Raw genomic sequence first — 18,612 nt, 5'->3', positions numbered from 1 at the left:
CCCGAGAAAACTTTTGGGTTCACATAGATTATGGAAAGCATAGGTTCAACCCATCGGGGCATCTTAGAACATATACCATGACCTTTAGGGTCAACTAACACGTGCTCGAAGCAGAGCATGGTTTACAAGGCAAAGGATATAACTTGCCAAAGGAAGAATACAAAATTTACCAAAGGCATTATGTATCAGGGGAGAAACTCTCAAGGTTACTGGAAATGAAGGACACGGTCGGATAATAACCAAGCAAATGGTCTCGCTGACCACAAGGAACCTGATGTGAGTATCAGTACTCAATCAAAAGGGAAAAGAATGCAAGGTATCAGATTATAGAAACCATTGACTAATTCAAAGCTCAGACGCAAATTATTATGATTGCCAAATCAAGGGATCAGAAGAAAACGCTCTGATTAAGAATGGACAAGCTGAATAGACTTAGGGGTATATTCGACGACAACTTGATTGGTCGAGGACCAGCTCATGTTCAAATTGACACTGAGTCGGAAGGATGAATTCTAGGATTCGACTGAGGAATGCGAGCATTCGCATCTTATTGAATCAATGGACTCAAAATGATAGTGGCAAAGGATGCCAATAAGATTACACTACTTATGGGATTAACCAAAATGCAAGCAAGCAAGAATTTCAAGAGCAATAAGTTGTTGAGGATTTTCGGAAGATTGAATAGTATTTTGAAGACCTTTGTGAATTACTTGAATCAATTGGGGATGAGCAGATACTCGGTAAGTGCGAGAAACTATTTGTAGGGGTATTCAGGGGGCAAAGAACTGCAAGGCAGTAGGCACAAGTATTCTCGAGGTATCTTGTAATAACAAGATCAATTGTGAATAAAAGTAAGAACAACAGGTGTAAGTATTTATCCATAGGGATATTTTGATGGTAGGGAATTGCAAAAGTAACGGGGACAAGTCTCGAGAAAACATGGAGATTATCTTCGGGATCTTCTGATGTAGCAGGCGACCATCAGTAATAAGGGGCTCTTCGGATGGAAGTGACCATGAGATCCTAATGTTAGAGCTAGTAAAATTCATTTAGCCCGAGTAGAAAAGAGTTTAGAGTCCCGGAGTAAAGGTCGAGGAGTAAAAGATCCTAATACCACCCAAATGGCGACATGGGCCCGTAAGGCACACAGCCATGCTAGTAAAAAGTTTTGTAATGTCTAGACTCGACTTCGGCCAAGGAGTGTGGAAGGGGGATTCCTACAGGCAGTTGGCTCTGATACCAACTTGTGACGCCCCCGATTTGACCGTACACTAATCATACACGCAAATGTGTACGATCAAGATCAGGGACTCATGGGAAGATATCAAAACACAACTCTACAAAAAAAAGTCATACAAGCATCATATTACAAGCCATGGGCCTCAAGGGCTCGAATACAAGAGCTCGATCATAGACGAGTTAGCGGAAGCAACAATATCTGAGTATAGACATAAATTAAACAAGATTGCCTTAAGAAGGCTAGCACAAACTGGGATACAGATCGAAAGAGGCGCAGGCCTCCTGCCTGGGATCCTCCTAAACTACTCCTGGTCATCGTCAGCGGGCTGCACGTAGTAGTAGGCACCTCCAGTGTAGTAGGAATCGTCATCAATGGTGGCGTCTTGCTCCTGGACTCCAACGTCTGGTCGCAGCAATCGGGTATAGGAAGGGGGGAAAGGGGGAGCAAAGCAACCGTGAGTACTCATCCAAAGTACTCGCAAGCAAGGAGCTACACTACATATGTATGCATTGGTATCAAATGGAATAAGGCTATCATATGTGGACTGAACTACAGAATGCCGGAATAAGAGGGGGATAGCTAGTCATATCGAAGACTACGCTTCTGGCCACCTCCATCTTGCAGCATGTAGAAGAGAGCAGAAGGTAAGTCCACCAAGTAGCATCGTGTAGCATAATCCTACCCGGTGATCCTCTCCTTGTCGCCCTGTGAGAGAGCGATCACCGGTTGTATCTGGCACTTGGAAGGGTGTGTTTTATTAAGTATACGGTTCTAGTTGTCATAAGGTCAAGGTACAACTCCAAGTCGTCCTGTTACCGAAGATCACGGCTATTCGATTAGATAAACTTCCCTGCATGGGTGCACCACATTTCCCAACACGCTCGATCCCCTTTGTCCGGACACACTTTCCTGGGTCATGCCCGGCCTCGGAAGATCAACACGTCGCAGCCCTACCTAGGCACAACAGAGAGGTCAGCACGCCAGTCTAAATCCTATGGCGCAGGGGTCTGGGCCCATCGCCCATTGCACACATGCATGTTGTGTACGCGGCCGGTGAGCAGACCTAGCCTCCCTTATACAAGAGCAGGCGTTCCAGTCCAACCCGGCATGCGCCGCTCAGTCGCTGACGTCACGAAGGCTTCGGCTGATACCACGATGTCGAGTGCCCATAACTGTCCCCGTGTAGTTTGTTGGTGCGTATGGGCCGGTAGCCAGACTCAGATCAAATACCCAGATATCGTTAAGCGTGTTATTTTGAAGTAACCGCGAACGCCGACCAGGGCCAGGCCCACCTCTCTCCTAGGTGGTCTCAACCTACCCTGTCACTTCGCCACAAAGTAACAGCCGGGGGCCGTCGGGAACCTAGGCCCACCACTACCTGGGTGGAACCACCTGCCCCTTCAGCCCCCAACATCGGAATCACTTGCGGGTACTCAACGAGCCGACCCGACTTTATTCACAACATGTATAACATGTATGTATAGTATATACCCGTGATCACGACCCGATAGTATAGCATGGCAGACTAACAAGAATGTAGGGCCACTGATGATAATCTAGCATCCTATACTAAGCATTTAGGATTGCAGGTAAGGTATCAACAACGGTAGCAACAATGACAGGCTATGCATCAGGATAGGATTAACGGAAAGCAGTAACATGTTACACTACTCTAATGCAAGCAGTATAGAGAAGAGTAGGCGATATCTGGTGATCAAAGGGGTGCCTTGCCTGGTTGCTCTGGCAAGAGAGAGGGGCCGTCGTCGATGTAGCCGATCACAGGGGTATCGGCAACGGTCTCGGAGCCTACCAGAAAGAAGTAACGGAGGGTGAAGACAATAAATAATAGAGCAATCAAATGTAACACAAAGCAAGACACGGCAATACGTTGTGCTAGGGGTGACGTAACGCAGGGATATGTGATACTAGGGAAGGGGGGAACATCCGGGAAAGTATCCCCGGTGTTTCGCCTTTTTGGGCAAATGAACCGAAGGGAGAAAGTTGCGTGTTCACTATGCTAGGGATGTGTGGCGGACGAACGGACTACGTATTTGGATTCGTCTCGTCGTTCTGAGCAACTTCCATGTACAAAGTATTTTCATCCGAGCTACGGTTTTATTTTCTATGATTTATCAAAGTTTTATGCATTTTTAAAATTTATTTTATTATTTAAATCGAACATTATTTAGAATAGTGAAAGGTGATATCAGCATGACATCACCATGACGTCAACAGGGTCAACAGTCAACTTGACCGAGTTGACTGGTCAAAGGGGCAGTGGGGCCCAATTGTCATTGACTGAACTAGTTAAGCAGGTTTAATTAAATTAATCTAGTTTATTAGACTAATTAAGTAAGGTTAATTAAGTTAAATTAATTAACCCAATTAATTAATTAATTTTTTTAAGCCTTTTCATTTTTTTAAAAAAAGGGTTGGGGGCCCCACTGGGTAGTGGCCCAAAGCCCAAGCCACACGGGCGGTTAGCGGGTACCGAGCGCAGGGCGCGAGCGCCCGAGTAGGTGAACCCGGGGCCTAGGTGGTGGTCGCCGAGGCGAGGCCGTGGCCTCGGTGAGGCTCGCCGGCCGGCCGCAGCGGGCGAAGGCGATCACAGGGATCGGGCGCCGCCAGCGGGCAGAGGCGGGGCGGGACGGACGGCGGGCACGGTCGGGCGGAGCCGACGCGGGTCAGTGCGCGGGACAGCGGCGCCGGGCACGCCGGGACGGCTGCAGGCGATGGCGGGCGGTTACGGGCGCCTGACGACGGGGCACCGCGGGGGCGAGCCCTTTTGCGTGTGTTGGCGCAGTTAGGAGCAGGGGGTGTGACACGCGGGCGAGCAGGAGCTCGCGACGAGCATGGGCGCGCTCGTCATGCGGCGGCAGCAGCGACAGCAGGTGGCGCATGGGAAGGTAGGCAGAGGCGCGGAGCAAAGGCGGGGCGATGCGGGGAGGCAAGCGGCAGCGCGGGGCGTGCGTACGGCGACAGGGGATAGAGGAGAGGGCGTGGCCCTCACCAGGTAGTGTAGGGGAATGGCAGCAAGGTTGAGGTGGGGAACGAGGACGATGCGACGCCGGGGAGGCAGTCCGGCGAGGAGGCGTGGTCGAGGCGGCGGAGCGGTCCTCGGGTGGTGGCGGTGTCCTGCGGCGTCGGGCGGCGGCATGGGCGCCCAGCATCTGAACGGGGAGGTGGAGGAGTCCAGGTAGAAGCGGTCCAGCGAGGAAGGGTCCGAGCGGCGGCGAGCGCTAGGCGTCGGGGTCGTTGCTCCCCGATCCAAATCGGGGGGGAGGGAACCGAGCGAGAGAGAGGGGATCGGGGGAAAAGTGGGGTCGTGGGGGGAGTGGGTTCTAGGTCACGGGGGGCAGTAGGGTTAAGGGGGAAGTTGGGTGGGCCGGCCTGGCGGCCCACAGGCTAGTTGGGTCTAAGCCCAGTGGCCAAGGGGGGAAGTCTTTTTTTTGCATTATTTCTTTTCTGTTTTATTTCATTCTTCAATCTATTTTAGTTTTGTAAAATATTTTTGTAGTACCTAAATTAGTTTTACTAATTACACCAATGCCACAAAAAGTTTAAACCTCAAATAAAATGGTTTAATATTTTATAATTAATAAAAGGCATTTAGCTAATTGTTTTTGCCACTGTTTTATTTAGTTTAGTGCATTTAATTTTTTTTAAAGACTTGGTTTACCCACCAATATTACTTATGAATTATTTGGCACATCCCAAACATTTTATTTTTAATATTTGAAAACCTTTGTTGTTTGACTTGATTTTGAATTCGAATTTGAATCGGTTTCGAACCAACATGAGTTTAGCAACAGTAATCGTGGCGACATTGCCATTAGCAGGGAATTACTGTAGCTTGATTATCCGGGCGTCACAACCGACAACTATGCTGCGCTGGGACGGTGGCCACAAGAGTTGGAGGCGACGGCCACAAGTGCTGCAACTAGCACCCACCGATGCTGGAGACAACGACGCCAAGTGCTGGAGAGCTGCAGCGACCGGCGTTCAGGGGTGCTTGAAACCACGGCGTCAAGTGCTAGAGATCTGGCGAGGTTTTTTTTACTGGAAGCAGCCGCAATTTTTGTTACCATCGTCTTTTTTTTGCTGGAATCAACCATTTTTTTGCTACCATGTTTTTGTTTTTGCTGGAACCACCTCAAATTTTTGCTACCATGTTTTTGTTTGGTAGAAGCAGTGTACCAATTTTTGCTACCACCATGTTTCTTTGTTGCTGCAACCAACCAAAAAATTGCTACCGTCTTTTTTGTTTGGTGGAACAAGTGTACCCATTTTTTTGCTACAGCCGTTTTGAGTTTTGCTACTATCGGTGCTCTCAATTGTTACATCCTTTCTTTCATGGCGCGCCGAGACCCACGACTATGTGGGGACGAGATTCGACAGTGAGCGTTAGGGGCCAGTGCGGCGACCGGCAGAGATAGGCGAGCGCGGGGGGGTGGGGTGCTTCGATGTCGGTCATGTGCTCATCCATGAAAAGTGCGAGGAGGAAGAACGAGCAGAAGGGGAGGGAGGAGATCATGTGGTTAGGAAGCTTTTTATCGTGTGGTCCTGGTGCGACCAACCCAAAGTTGGGCCGGTGCGACGGCGCCTATCAGCTGCCTCCAAAAAACCCCACCACGCATGATACGCCACACCACCCCGCACGATACGCCGCTCCTCTCGACATTATTAGTAGGGTTATACGTCCACGCCACCGCCGTCACCGCGGATCCCTAGTGACGCTGCCGATGCCGTTGCCTGTCCACAGGCCACTGCCACTTCCGCCAATTCCCAGGACGCCGCCGCCGCCGATCCCCATGACACCGATGCTGACGCGGATCCGTACATGTTGACGACGTTGCAGATCCCCACACGCCGATGCCGCCCAATAGGAAGACGGACGCTAATAGTAGTGTTACTATCTACAAAGCTAGACTTGTCGAAAAAGGTTTTGACAAAGTTCAAGGTATTGACTATGATGAAATTTTCTCACTCGTAGCGATGCTTAAGTCTGTCCGAATCATGTTAGCAAATTGCCACATTTTATGAAATCTGGCAAATGCATGTCAAAACTACATTCCTTAATGGATTTCTTAAAGAAGAGTTGTATATGATGCAACCAGAAGGTTTTGTCGATCCTAAAGGTGCTAACAAAATGTGCAAGCTCCAGCGATCCATCTATGGACTGGTGCAAGCATCTCAGAGTTGGAATATACGCTTTGATGAGTTGATCAAAGCATATAATTTTATACAGACTTGTGGTGAAGTCTGTATTTACAAGAAAGTGAGTGGGAGCACTACAGCATTTCTGATAAATATATGTGAATGGCATATTGTTGATCAGAAATAATGTAGAATTTTCTGGAAAGCATAAAGGAGTATTTGAAAGGAGTTTTTCAAATAAAGACCTCGGTGAAGCTACTTACATATTGAGCATCAAGATCTATAGAGATAGATCAAGACGCTTGATAAAAAATTTCAATGAATAGATACCTTGACAAGATTTTGAAGTAGTTCAAAATGGAACAGTCAAAGAAAGAGTTCTTACTTGTGTTACAAGGTGTGAAATTGAGTAAGACTCAAAGCCCGGCCACGGCTGAAGATAGAAAGAGAATGTAAGTCATTCCCTATGCCTCATCCATAGTTTCTATAAAGTATGCCATGCTATACTAGATCTATTGTATACCCTACACTGAGTTTAGCAAGGGAGTACAATAGTGATCTAGGAGTAGATCACTGGACAGGGGTCAAAATTATCCTTAGTGGAATAAGGATATGTTTCTCGATTATGGAGGTGTCATACGTCTCCAACGTATCTATAATTTTTGATTGCTCCATGCTATATTATCTACTGTTTTTGATGTTTAAGGGATTTATTATACACTTTTATATCATTTTTTGGGACTAACCTATTAACCCAGAGCCCAGTGCCAGTTTTTGTTTTTACCTTGTTTTAGAATATCGCAGAAAAGGAAAACCAAACAGAGTCCAATTAACCTGAAACTTCAAGGAACTTATTTTTAGATCAGAGAAGCCCAGAAGACTTGGAGTGCACGTCAGGGGATCTACGAGGAGGCCACGAGGCAGGGGGCGCGCCCACCCCCCTGGCCGCGCCCTCCACCCTCGTCGGCCCCTCGTGGCCCCCCTGACGTACTTCTTCCACCTATATATCTCCATATACCCTAAAAACATCCGAGAGCACAATAGATCGGGAGTTCCACCGCCAGAAGCCTCTGTAGCCACCAAAATCCAATCTAGACCCATTCCGGCACCCTGCCGGAGGGGGAATCCCTCTCCGGTGGCCATCTTCATCATCCCGGTGCTCTCCATGACAAGGAGGGAGTAGTTCTCCCTCGGGGCTGAGGGTATGTACCAGTAGCTATGTGTTTGATCTCTCTCTCTCTCTCTCTCGTGTTCTTGATTTGGCACGATCTTGATGTATCGCGAGCTTTGCTATTATAGTTGGATCTTATGTTTCTCCTCCCCCTCTACTCTCTTGTAATGGATTGAGTTTCCCCTTTGAAGTTATCTTATTGGATTGAGTCTTTAAAGATTTGAGAACACTTGATGTATGTCTTGCTGTGCGTATCTGTGGTGACAATGGGATATCACGTGATTCACTTGATGTATGTTTTGGTGATCAACTTGCGGGTTCCGCCCATGAACCTATGCATAGGGGTTGGCACACGTTTTCGTTGTGATTCTCCGGTAGAAACTTTGGGGCACTCTTTGAGGTCCTATGTGTTGGTTGAATAGATGAATCTGAGATTGTGTGATGCATATCGTATAATCATACCCACGGATACTTGAGGTGACATTGGAGTATCTAGGTGACATTAGGGTTTTGGTTGATTTGTGTCTTAAGGTGTTATTCTAGTACGAACTCTAGGGTTATTGGTGACACTTATAGGAATAGCTCAACGGATTGATTGGAAAGAATAACTTTAAGGTGGTTTCGTACCCTACCATAATATCTTCGTTCGTTCTCTGCTATTAGTGACTTTGGAGTGAGTCTTTGTTGCATGTTGAGCGATAGTTATATGATCCAATTATGTTATTATTGTTGAGGGAACTTTCACTAGCGAAAGTATGAACCCCAGGCCTTGTTTCAACACGTTGCAATACCATTTACGCTCACTTTTATCATTTGTTTCCTTGCTGTTTTTATATTTTCAGATTAAAAAAACCATTATCTACTATCCATATACCACTTGTATCACCATCTCTTCGCCGAACTAGTGCACCTATACAATTTACCATTGTATTGGGTGTGTTGGGGACACAAGAGACTCTTTGTTATTTGGTTGCAAGGTTGCTTGAGAGAGACCATCTTCATCCTACGCCTCCTACGGATTGATAAACCTTAGGTCATCCACTTGAGGGAAATTTTGCTACTGTCCTACAAACCTCTGCACTTGGAGGCCCAACAACATCTACAAGAAGAGGTTGTGTAGTAGACATCAAGCTCTTTTCTGGCGCCGTTGCCGGGGAGGTGAGTGCTTGAAGGTATATCTTTAGATCTTGCAATCGAGTCTTTTAGTTTCTTGTTTTACACTAGTTTAGTTTATAAAAGAAAACTATAAAAAATGGAATTAAGTTTGCCTCATACGCTTCATCTTTTTAATATCTTTCGTGAGTATGATGGAAAGGAAAATTATGCCAAAGTGTTAGAAGAAAATGCATTAGAATGTTTGGCACTAAATATTTGAATGATGAGCATGATTGCAATGTTGTTAGTATGAATTCCTTAAATATCCATGATGCTAATGATATGCAAAGCCACAAGCTTGGGGAAGCTATGTTTGATGAAGATGATATTTTTTGTCCCCAAAGTTTTGATGAGCAAATTTATTATGATGAAAGCATGCCTCCTATCTATGATGATTATTGTGATGACACATATGCTTTAAAGAACAATGATAACCATGAAGCTTGTCATCTTGATCTTAATTTTCAATCACATGATAGTTATTTTGTTGAGTTTGCTCCCACTATTATTCATGAGAAGAAATTTGCTTATGTGGAGAGTAGTAAATTTTCTATGCTTGTAGATCATAAAAAAATGCTTTAGATGCTTGTTATATTGTTGAATTCATTCGTGATGTTGCTGAAAATTATTATGATTGAGGAATTTATGCTTGTGGGAATTGTAATAATATCAAGTTTCCTCTCTATGTGCTTAAAGTATTGAAGCTATGCTTGTTTTGCCTTCCTATACTAGTTTATTATTGTTCCCATAAGTTGTTTGCTCACAAAATCCCTATGCATAGGAAGTGGGTTAGACTTAAATGTGCTAGTCATATTCTTCATGATGCTCTCCTTATGTTTCAATTCTTATCTTTTATGTGAGCATCATTGAAATCATCATGCCTAGCTAGGGGCATTAAACGTTAGCGCTAGTTGGGAGGCAACCCAATTTTATTTTTGTTCCTTGATTTTTGCTCCTGTTTAGTAATAAATAATTCATCTAGCCTCTGTTTAGATGTGGTTTTATTCATTTAATTAGTGTTTGTGCCAAGTAGAACCTTTGGGAAGACTTGGGGGAAGTCTTTGCGATCATGCTGTAAAAAACAGAAACTTTAGCGCTCATGAGAATTGCTGCCATTTTTATTTGAAGAGTTATATTTAGTTAATTATTTTTGCAGATGATTAATATATAAATTCCTCAGGTCCAGCAATTTATTTGAGAATTTTATGAGTTCCATAAGTATACGTTTGATCCAGATTACTACAGACTGTTCTGCTTTTGACAGATTCTGTTTTTCATGTGTTGTTTACTTATTTTGATGAATCTATGGCTAGTAAAAGAGTTTATAAACCATAGAGAAGTTGGAATACAGTAGGTTTAACACCAATATAAATAAAGAATGAGTTCATTGCAGTACCTTGAAGTGGTGATTTATTTTCTTATACTAACAGAGCTTACGAGTTTTCTGTTAAGTTTTGTGTTGTGAAGTTTTCAAGTTTTGGATAAGGATTCGATGGACTATGGAATAAGGAGTGGCAAGAGCCTAAGCTTGGGGATGCCCGAGGCACCCCAAGGTAATATTCAAGGATATCCAAGAGCCTAAGCTTTGGGATGCCCGAGGCACCCCAAGGTAATATTCAAGGATATCCAAGAGCCTAAGCTTGGGGATGCCCCGGAAGGCATCCCCTCTTTCGTCTTCGTTCAATCGGTAACTTTACTTCGAGCTATATTTTTATTTACCACATGATATGTGTTTTGCTTGGAGCGTTAATTTATTTTGTTAGGATTTGCTTTATGTTATTTATAACAATGTTTGCATCTTTTATTTCAATAAAAGTGGCATTGATAGCTTTTACTATGCCTATTTTACAAGTCCACATGTTGCTGTTTGAAAACAGAAAGTTTACCGCTGTTGCAATAATTCCCTAGAAAAGTCAGAATGTGATAAAATGTTGAAACCTTTTGCATATTAAGATCTGATAAATTTACTACAGTGGGAATTTTATTTCATAATTTTTGGAGTTAGGGAAGTATGGATCTTGCTGCACTCTTTACAGACTATCCTGTTTAGGCAGATTGCTGTTATGTTTGCATTGTTTGCATATGTTTGCTTCTTTAATGATTCTATTTGAATATAGGACTATTAAATATGCAAATGCATTTAGTATGCAATGTTGAATAATAATTTTAGTGATTTGCTACAGTAGAGTATGATAAGTTTTTGGCAATGGTTTATACTAACTTCTCTCATGAGTCCTTGTTGAGTTTTGTGTGAATGAAGCTTTTGAGATTTAGGGAGACCGTGATATGAGAGGAATTAAGGAGACACAAAAGCTCAAGCTTGGGGATGCCCAAGGCACTCCAAGATAATATTTCAAGAAGTCTCAAGCGTCTAAGATTGGGGATGCCCCGGTTGGCATCCCACCTTTCTTCTTCAACAACTATCGGTTAGTATCGGTTGATCCTAAGTTTTTGCTTCTTCACATGATGTTTGCTATTCTTAGATGTCATTTTTTTTGCTTGCTGTTTTAATAAATTATCAAGATCTGAAATTATTAAATGAGATAGAGTCTTCACATAGTTGCATAATTATTCGACTACTCATTGATCTTCACTTATATCTTTCGGAGTAGTTTGTCATTTGCTCTAGTGCTTCACTTTTATCTTTTAGAGCATGGTGGTAGTTTTATTTTGAAGAAATAGATGAACTCTCATGCTTCACTTAGATTATTTTGAGAGTCTTAAATAGCATGGTAATTTTCTTAAAATCCTAATATGCTAGGTATTCAAGATTAGTAAAATTTTCTTATGAGTGTTTTGAATACTAAGAGAAGTTTGATGCTTGATGATTGTTTTGAGATATGGAGGTAATAATATCAAAGTCGTGCTAGTTGAGTAGTTGTGAAATTTAGAAATGCTTGTGTTGAAGTTTGCAAGTCCCGTAGCATGCACGTATGATAAACGTTGTGTAACAAATTTGAAACATGAGGTGTTATTTGATTGTCCTCCTTATGAGTGGCGGTCGGGGACGAGCGATGGTCTTTTCCTACCAATCTATCCCCCTAGGAGCATGCGCGTAGTGCCGAGGTTTTTGATAACTTGTAGATTTTTGCAATAAGTATGTGAGTTCTTTATGACTAATGTTGAGTCCATGGATTATACGCACTCTCACCCTCCCATCCTTGCTAGCCTCTTCGGTACCGTGCATTGCCCTTTCTCACATTGAGAGTTGGCGCAAACTTCGCCGGTGCATCCAAACCCCGTGATATGATACGCTCTTTCACACATAAACCTCCTTATATCTTCCTAAAAACAGCCACCATACCTATCTATTATGGCATTTCCATAACCATTCCGAGATATATTGCCATGCAACTTTCCACCATTCTGTTTATTATGACACGCATCATCATTGTCATATTGCTTAGTGATACGTCTCCGTCGTATCTATAATTTTTGATTGTTCCATGCCAATATTATTCAACTTACATATACTTTTTGGCAACTTTTTATATTATTTTTGGGACTAACATATTGATCCAGTGCCCAGTGCCAGTTCCTGCCTGTTGCATGTTTTTGGTTTCGCAGAATATCCATATCAAACGGAGTCCAAACGGGATAAAAACGGATGGAGCTTATTTTTGGAAAATATGGAAAATTCGGAAGGAAAATCAACGCGAACCAGTGCCCGAGGTGGTCATGAGGCAGGGGGGCGCCCCCTTAGGGCGTGATACGTCCATTTTGCATCATGCTTTTGTATCGATATTTATTGCATTATGGGCTGTTATTTCACTTTATGTCACAATACGTATGGCTATTCTCTCTTATTTTACAAGGTTTACTTAAGGAGGGAGAATGCCAGCAGCTGGAATTCTGGGCTGCAAAAGGAGCAAATATTAGAGACCTATTCTGCGCAACTCCAAAAGTCCTGAAACTCCACGAAACATCTTAAAATAAATAAAGAAAAATCCTCGCCAAAGATGAAGGCCAGGGGCCCACACCCAGTTCACGAGAGTGGGGGGCGCCCCCCCCCCCCAGGGTGCGCCCCCTACCTCGTGGGCCCCCTGGTGGCTCTCCGACGTCCATCTTCTCCTATATGAAGTCTTTCGATGAGAAAAAATGAAGAGGAACTTTTCGGGATGAGACTCCGCCGCCACGAGGCGGAACCTTGGCGGATCCAATCTAGAGCTCCGGCAGAGCTGTTCTGCCGGGGATACTTCCCTCGGGGAGGGGGAAATCATCACCATCGCAATCACCAACGCTCCTATCATCAGGAGAGGGCAATCTCCATCAACATCTTCACCAGCACCATCTCATCTCCAAACCCTAGTTCATCTCTTGTATCCAATTATTGTCTCAAAGTCCGAGATTGGTGCTAGTAGGTTGCTAGTAGTGTTGATTACTCCTTGTAGTTGATGCTAGTTGGTTTATTTGGTGGAAGATCATATGTTCAGATCCTATATGCATATTATTACCCCTCTGATTATGAACATGAATATGCTTTGTGAGTAATTACGTTTGTTCCTGAGGACAAGGGAGAAGTCTTGCTATTAGTAGTCATGTGAATTTGGTATTCGTTTGATATTTTGATAAGATGTATGTTGTCTAGCTCTAGTGGTGTTATGTGAACGTCGACTACATAACACTTCACCATTATTTGGGCCTAGAGGAAGGCATTTGGGAGTAATAATTAGATGATGGGTTGCTAGAGTGACAGAAGCTTAAACCCTAGTTTATGCGTTGCTTCGTAAGGGGCTGATTTGGATCCACATGTTTCATGCTATGGTTAGGTTTACCTTAATACTTTTGTTGTAGTTGTGGATGCTTGCAATAGAGGTTAATCATAAGTGGGATGCTTGTTCAAGTAAGAACAACACCCAAGAACCGGTCCACCCACATATCAAATTATCAAAGTATCGAATGCGAATCATATGAACGTGATGAAAACTAGCTTGACGATATTCCCATGTGTCCTCGGGAGCGCTTTTCCTTATATAAGAGTTTGTTCTGGCTCGTCCTTTGCTACAAAAAGGATTGGGCCACCTTGCTGCACTTTATTTACTTTTGTTACTTGTTGCTCGTTACAATTTACCTTATCACAAAACTATCTGTTACCACTTATTTCCGTACTTGCAGAGAATACCTTGCTGAAAACCGCTTATCATTTCCTTCTGCTCCTTGTTGGGTTTGACACTCTTACTTATCGAAAGGACTACGATAGATCCCCTATACTTGTGGGTCATCAAGACTCTTTTCTGGCGCCGTTGCCGGGGAGTGTAGCGCCTTTGGTAGGTGGAATTTGTTAAGGAAAAATCTATATAGTGTGCTGAAATTTACTATCACTTGTTACTATGGAAAGTAATTCTCTGAGGGGCTTGTTCGGGGTATCTTCACCCCGTCCAGTAGAGCAAAGAGTTGCTCCTCAACCTACTGAACCTATTGAAAATGAAACTCCTTTTGAATTTCCTTCGGGTATGATGGAAAGACTGCTAGCTAACCCTTTTACAGGAGATGGAACAAAGCATCCTGATGAGCACTTAATATATGTGGATGAAGTTTGTGGATTATTTAAGCTTGCAGGTATACCCGATGATGTTGCTAAGAAGAAGGTCTTCCCTTTATCTTTGAAGGGAGACGCATTGATATGGTATAGCCTATGTGATGATATGAGATCATGGGACTATAAAAGATTGAAATTGGAATTTCATCAAAAGTATTACCATATGCATCTTGTTCATCGTGATCGCAATTATATATATAATTTCTGGCCTCACGAAGGAGAAAGCACCGCTCAAGCTTGTGGGAGGCTTAAATCAATGTTATATTCATGCCCCAATCATGAGCTCTCGAGAGAAATAATTATGCAAAGTTTTTATGCTCGGCTTTCTGAAAACAATCGCACCATGCTCGATACTTCTTGTGCTGGCTCTTTTATGATGAAGACTATTATATTTAGATGGAATTTATTGGATAGATTTAAACGCAACTCTGAAGATTGGGACCTCGATGAAGGTAAAGAGTCAGGTATGACATCTAAGTTTGATTGTGTTAAATCTTTTATGGATACCGATATTTTCCGTAAGTTTAGCACTAAATATGGACTTGACTCTGAGATAGTAGCTTCTTTCTGTGAATCTTTTGCTACTTATGTTGATCTCCCTAAGGAGAAGTGGTTTAAATATCATCCTCCCATAGAAGTAAAAGTAGCTGCACCTATTAAAGTTGAAGCAAAGACTGTCACTTATAATGATCCTATCGTTCCTACTTCTTATGTTGAGAAACCACCTTTCCTTGTTAGAGTAAAGGATCATGCTAAAGCTTCAACTGTGGTTCGTAAAAGCAATATTAGAACTTATACACCCCCTGAGCAAGTTAAAGTAGAACCTAATATTGCTATTGTTAAAGATCTCTTGTCTGATAATATAGATAGGCATGTTATTTACTTCTGTAATGAAACTGCTAGAATTGCTAAACCCCGTGATACAGATAAACCTGGACCTGTGGTAGGCATGCATGTTATTTCTGTTAAAATAGGAGATCATTGTTATCATGGCTTATGTGATATGGGTGCTAGTGCTAGTGCAATACCTATTGACTTATACAAAGAAATTATGCATGACATTGCACCTGTTGAGTTAGAAGAAATTGATGTCACTATTAAACTTGCTAATAGAGATACTATTTCACCAACGGGAATTGTAAGAGATGTTGAAGTCTTGTGTGGGAAAACTAAATATCCTGCTGATTTTCTTGTTCTTGGTTCCCCACAAGATAGCTTTTGTCCTATTATATTTGCTAGACCCTTCTTGAACACTGTTAATGCTAGGATAGATTGCGAAAAGAATGTTGTTACTATTGGCTTGGATGATATGGTTCATGGGTTTAATTTTTCTAAATTTAGTAAACAACATCGTGAGGAAGAATTGTCTAGTAAGGATGAAATTATTGGTCTTACTTCTATTGCCGTACCTCCTAGTGATCCTTTAGAACACTATTTGCTAGACCATGAAAATGATATGTTCATGAATGAAAGAAGGGAAATAGATGAAGTATTCTTTAAACAGGAACCTATTCTGCAACACAACTTGCCTGTTGAAATTTTAGGGGTTCCTCCTCCACCCAAGGGTGATCCCGTGTTTGAGCTTAAACCGTTGCCTAATAATCTTAAATATGCTTATCTTGATGAAAAGAAGATATATCATGTTATTATTAGTGCTAACCTTTCAGAGCATGAAGAAGAAAGATTATTGAAAACTCTGAAGAAGCATCGTGCTGCTATTGGATATACTCTTGATGATCTTAAGGGCATTAGTCCCACTCTATGTCAACATAAAATAAATTTGGAAGCAGATGCCAAACCAGTTCGTGATCCTCAACGACGTCTGAATCCTAAAATGAAAGTTGTAAGAAAAGAAATACTCAAGCTTCTGGAGGCAGGTATAATTTATCCCGTTGCTGATAGTCAGTGGGTAAGTCCTGTCCATTGTGTCCCTAAGAAGGGAGGTATTACTGTTGTTCCTAATGATAAAGATGAATTGATTCCACAACAAATTATCACAGGTTATAGGATGGTAATTTATTTTCGCAAATTAAATAAAGCTAATAAGAAAGATCATTACCCCTTACCTTTTATTGATCAAATGCTAGAAAGATTATGCAAACATACACACTATTGCTTTCTAGATGGTTATTCTGGTTTCTCTCAAATACCTGTGTCGGTTAAAGATCAATCAAAGACTACTTTTACATGCCCTTTTGGTACTTTTGCTTATAGACGTATGCCTTTTGGTTTATGTAATGCACCTGCTACCTTTCAAAGATGCATGATGGCTATATTCTCTCACTTTTGTGAAAAGATTTGTGAGGTTTTCATGGACGACTTTTCCGTCTATGGTTCCTCTTTTGATGATTGCTTGAGCAATCTTGATTGAGTTTTTGCAGAGATGTGAAGAAACTAATCTTGTCTTGAATTGGGAAAAGTGCCACTTTATGGTTAATGAAGGTATTGTCTTGGGGCACAAAGTTTCTGAAAGAGGTATTGAAGTTGATAAAGCCAAGGTTGATGCTATTGAAAAGATGCCATGTCCCAAGGACATCAAAGGTATAAGAAGTTTCCTTGGTCATGCCGGATCTTATAGGAGGTTCATTAAGGACTTCTCAAAAATTTCTCGGCCTTTGACTAATTTATTGCAAAAAGATATACCATTTGTCTTTGATGATGATTGTGTAGAAGCATTTGAAATACTTAAGAAAGCATTAGTCTCTGCACCTGTTGTTCAGCAACCTGGTTGGAATTTACCCTTTGAAATTATGTGTGATGCTAGTGATTATGATGTAGGTGCTATTCTAGGGCAAAGAGTTGATAAGAAATTAAATGTTATTCATTATGCTAGTAAGACTCTAGACAATGCTCAAAGAAATTATGCTACTACTGAAAAAGAGCTTTTAGTAGTTGTATTTGCTTGTGATAAGTTCAGACCTTATATTGTTGATTCTAAAGTAACTATTCACACTGATCATGCTGCTATTAAATACCTTATGGAAAAGAAAGATGCTAAACCTAGACTTATTAGATGAGTTCTCTTACTACAAGAATTTGATTTGCATATTGTTGATAGAAAGGGAGCTGAGAACCCCGTTGCAGACAACTTGTCTAGGTTAGATAATGTTCTTGATGACCCACTACCTATTAATGATGACTTTCCTGATGAACAATTAAATGTTATAAGCACTTCTCGTAGTACTCCATGGTATGCTGATTATGCTAATTATATTGTTGCTAAGTTTATACCACCTAGCTTCACATACCAGCAAAAGAAAAAGTTTTTCTATGACTTGAGACATTACTTTTGGGATGACCCACATCTTTATAAAGAAGGAGTAGATGGTGTTATTAGACGTTGTGTACCTGAGCATGAACAGAAACATATCCTACGCAAGTGTCATTCTGAGACTTATGGAGGACACCACGCTGGAGATAGAACTGCACATAAGGTACTGCAATCTGGTTTTTATTGGCCTACTCTCTTCAAGGATGCCCGTAAGTTTGTCTTGTCTTGTGATGAATGTCAAAGAATTGGTAATATTAGTAGACGTCAAGAAATGCCTATGAATTATTCTCTTGTTATTGAACCGTTTGATGTTTGGGGCTTTGATTATATGGGACCTTTTCCTGCCTCTAATGGATACACACATATTTTAGTTGTTGTTGATTACGTTACTAAGTGGGTAGAAGCTATTCCAACTAGTAGTGCTGATCATAACACTTCTATTAAAATGCTTAAGGAAGTTATTTTTCCGAGGTTTGGAGTGCCTAGATGTTTAATGACTGATGGTGGTTCACACTTTATTCATGGTGCCTTCCGTAAAATGCTTGCTAAATATGATGTAAATCATAGAATTGCATCTCCTTATCACCCACAGTCTAGTGGTCAAGTAGAGTTGAGCAATAGAGAGCTCAAATTAATTTTGCAAAAGACTGTTAATAGGTCTAGAAAGAATTGGTCTAAGAAACTTGATGATGCATTATGGGCTTATAGAACTGCATACAAAAATCCTATGGGTATGTCTCTGTATAAGATGGTTTATGGAAAAGCATGTCACTTACCTCTCGAACTAGAACATAAGGCATATTGGGCTATTAAAGAGCTTAACTATGATTTCAAACTTGCCGGTGAGAAGAGGTTATTTGATATTAGCTCACTTGATGAATGGAGAACCCAAGCTTATGAAAATGCCAAGTTGTTTAAAGAAAAAGTTAAAAGATGGCATGACAAAAGGATACAAAAGCGTGAGTTTAATGTAGGTGATTATGTATTGCTATACAACTCTCGTTTAAGATTTTTTGCAGGAAAACTTCTCTCTAAATGGGAAGGCCCCTACGTTATCGAAGAGGTCTATCATTCCGGTG

The sequence above is a fragment of the Triticum aestivum genome, chromosome 3A (genome assembly GCF_018294505.1).
Source record: "Triticum aestivum cultivar Chinese Spring chromosome 3A, IWGSC CS RefSeq v2.1, whole genome shotgun sequence".
NCBI classification, from domain to species: domain Eukaryota; kingdom Viridiplantae; phylum Streptophyta; class Magnoliopsida; order Poales; family Poaceae; genus Triticum; species Triticum aestivum.
The sequence above is the reverse complement of the archived record's forward strand: the minus strand, read 5'-3'. Positions refer to the sequence as shown.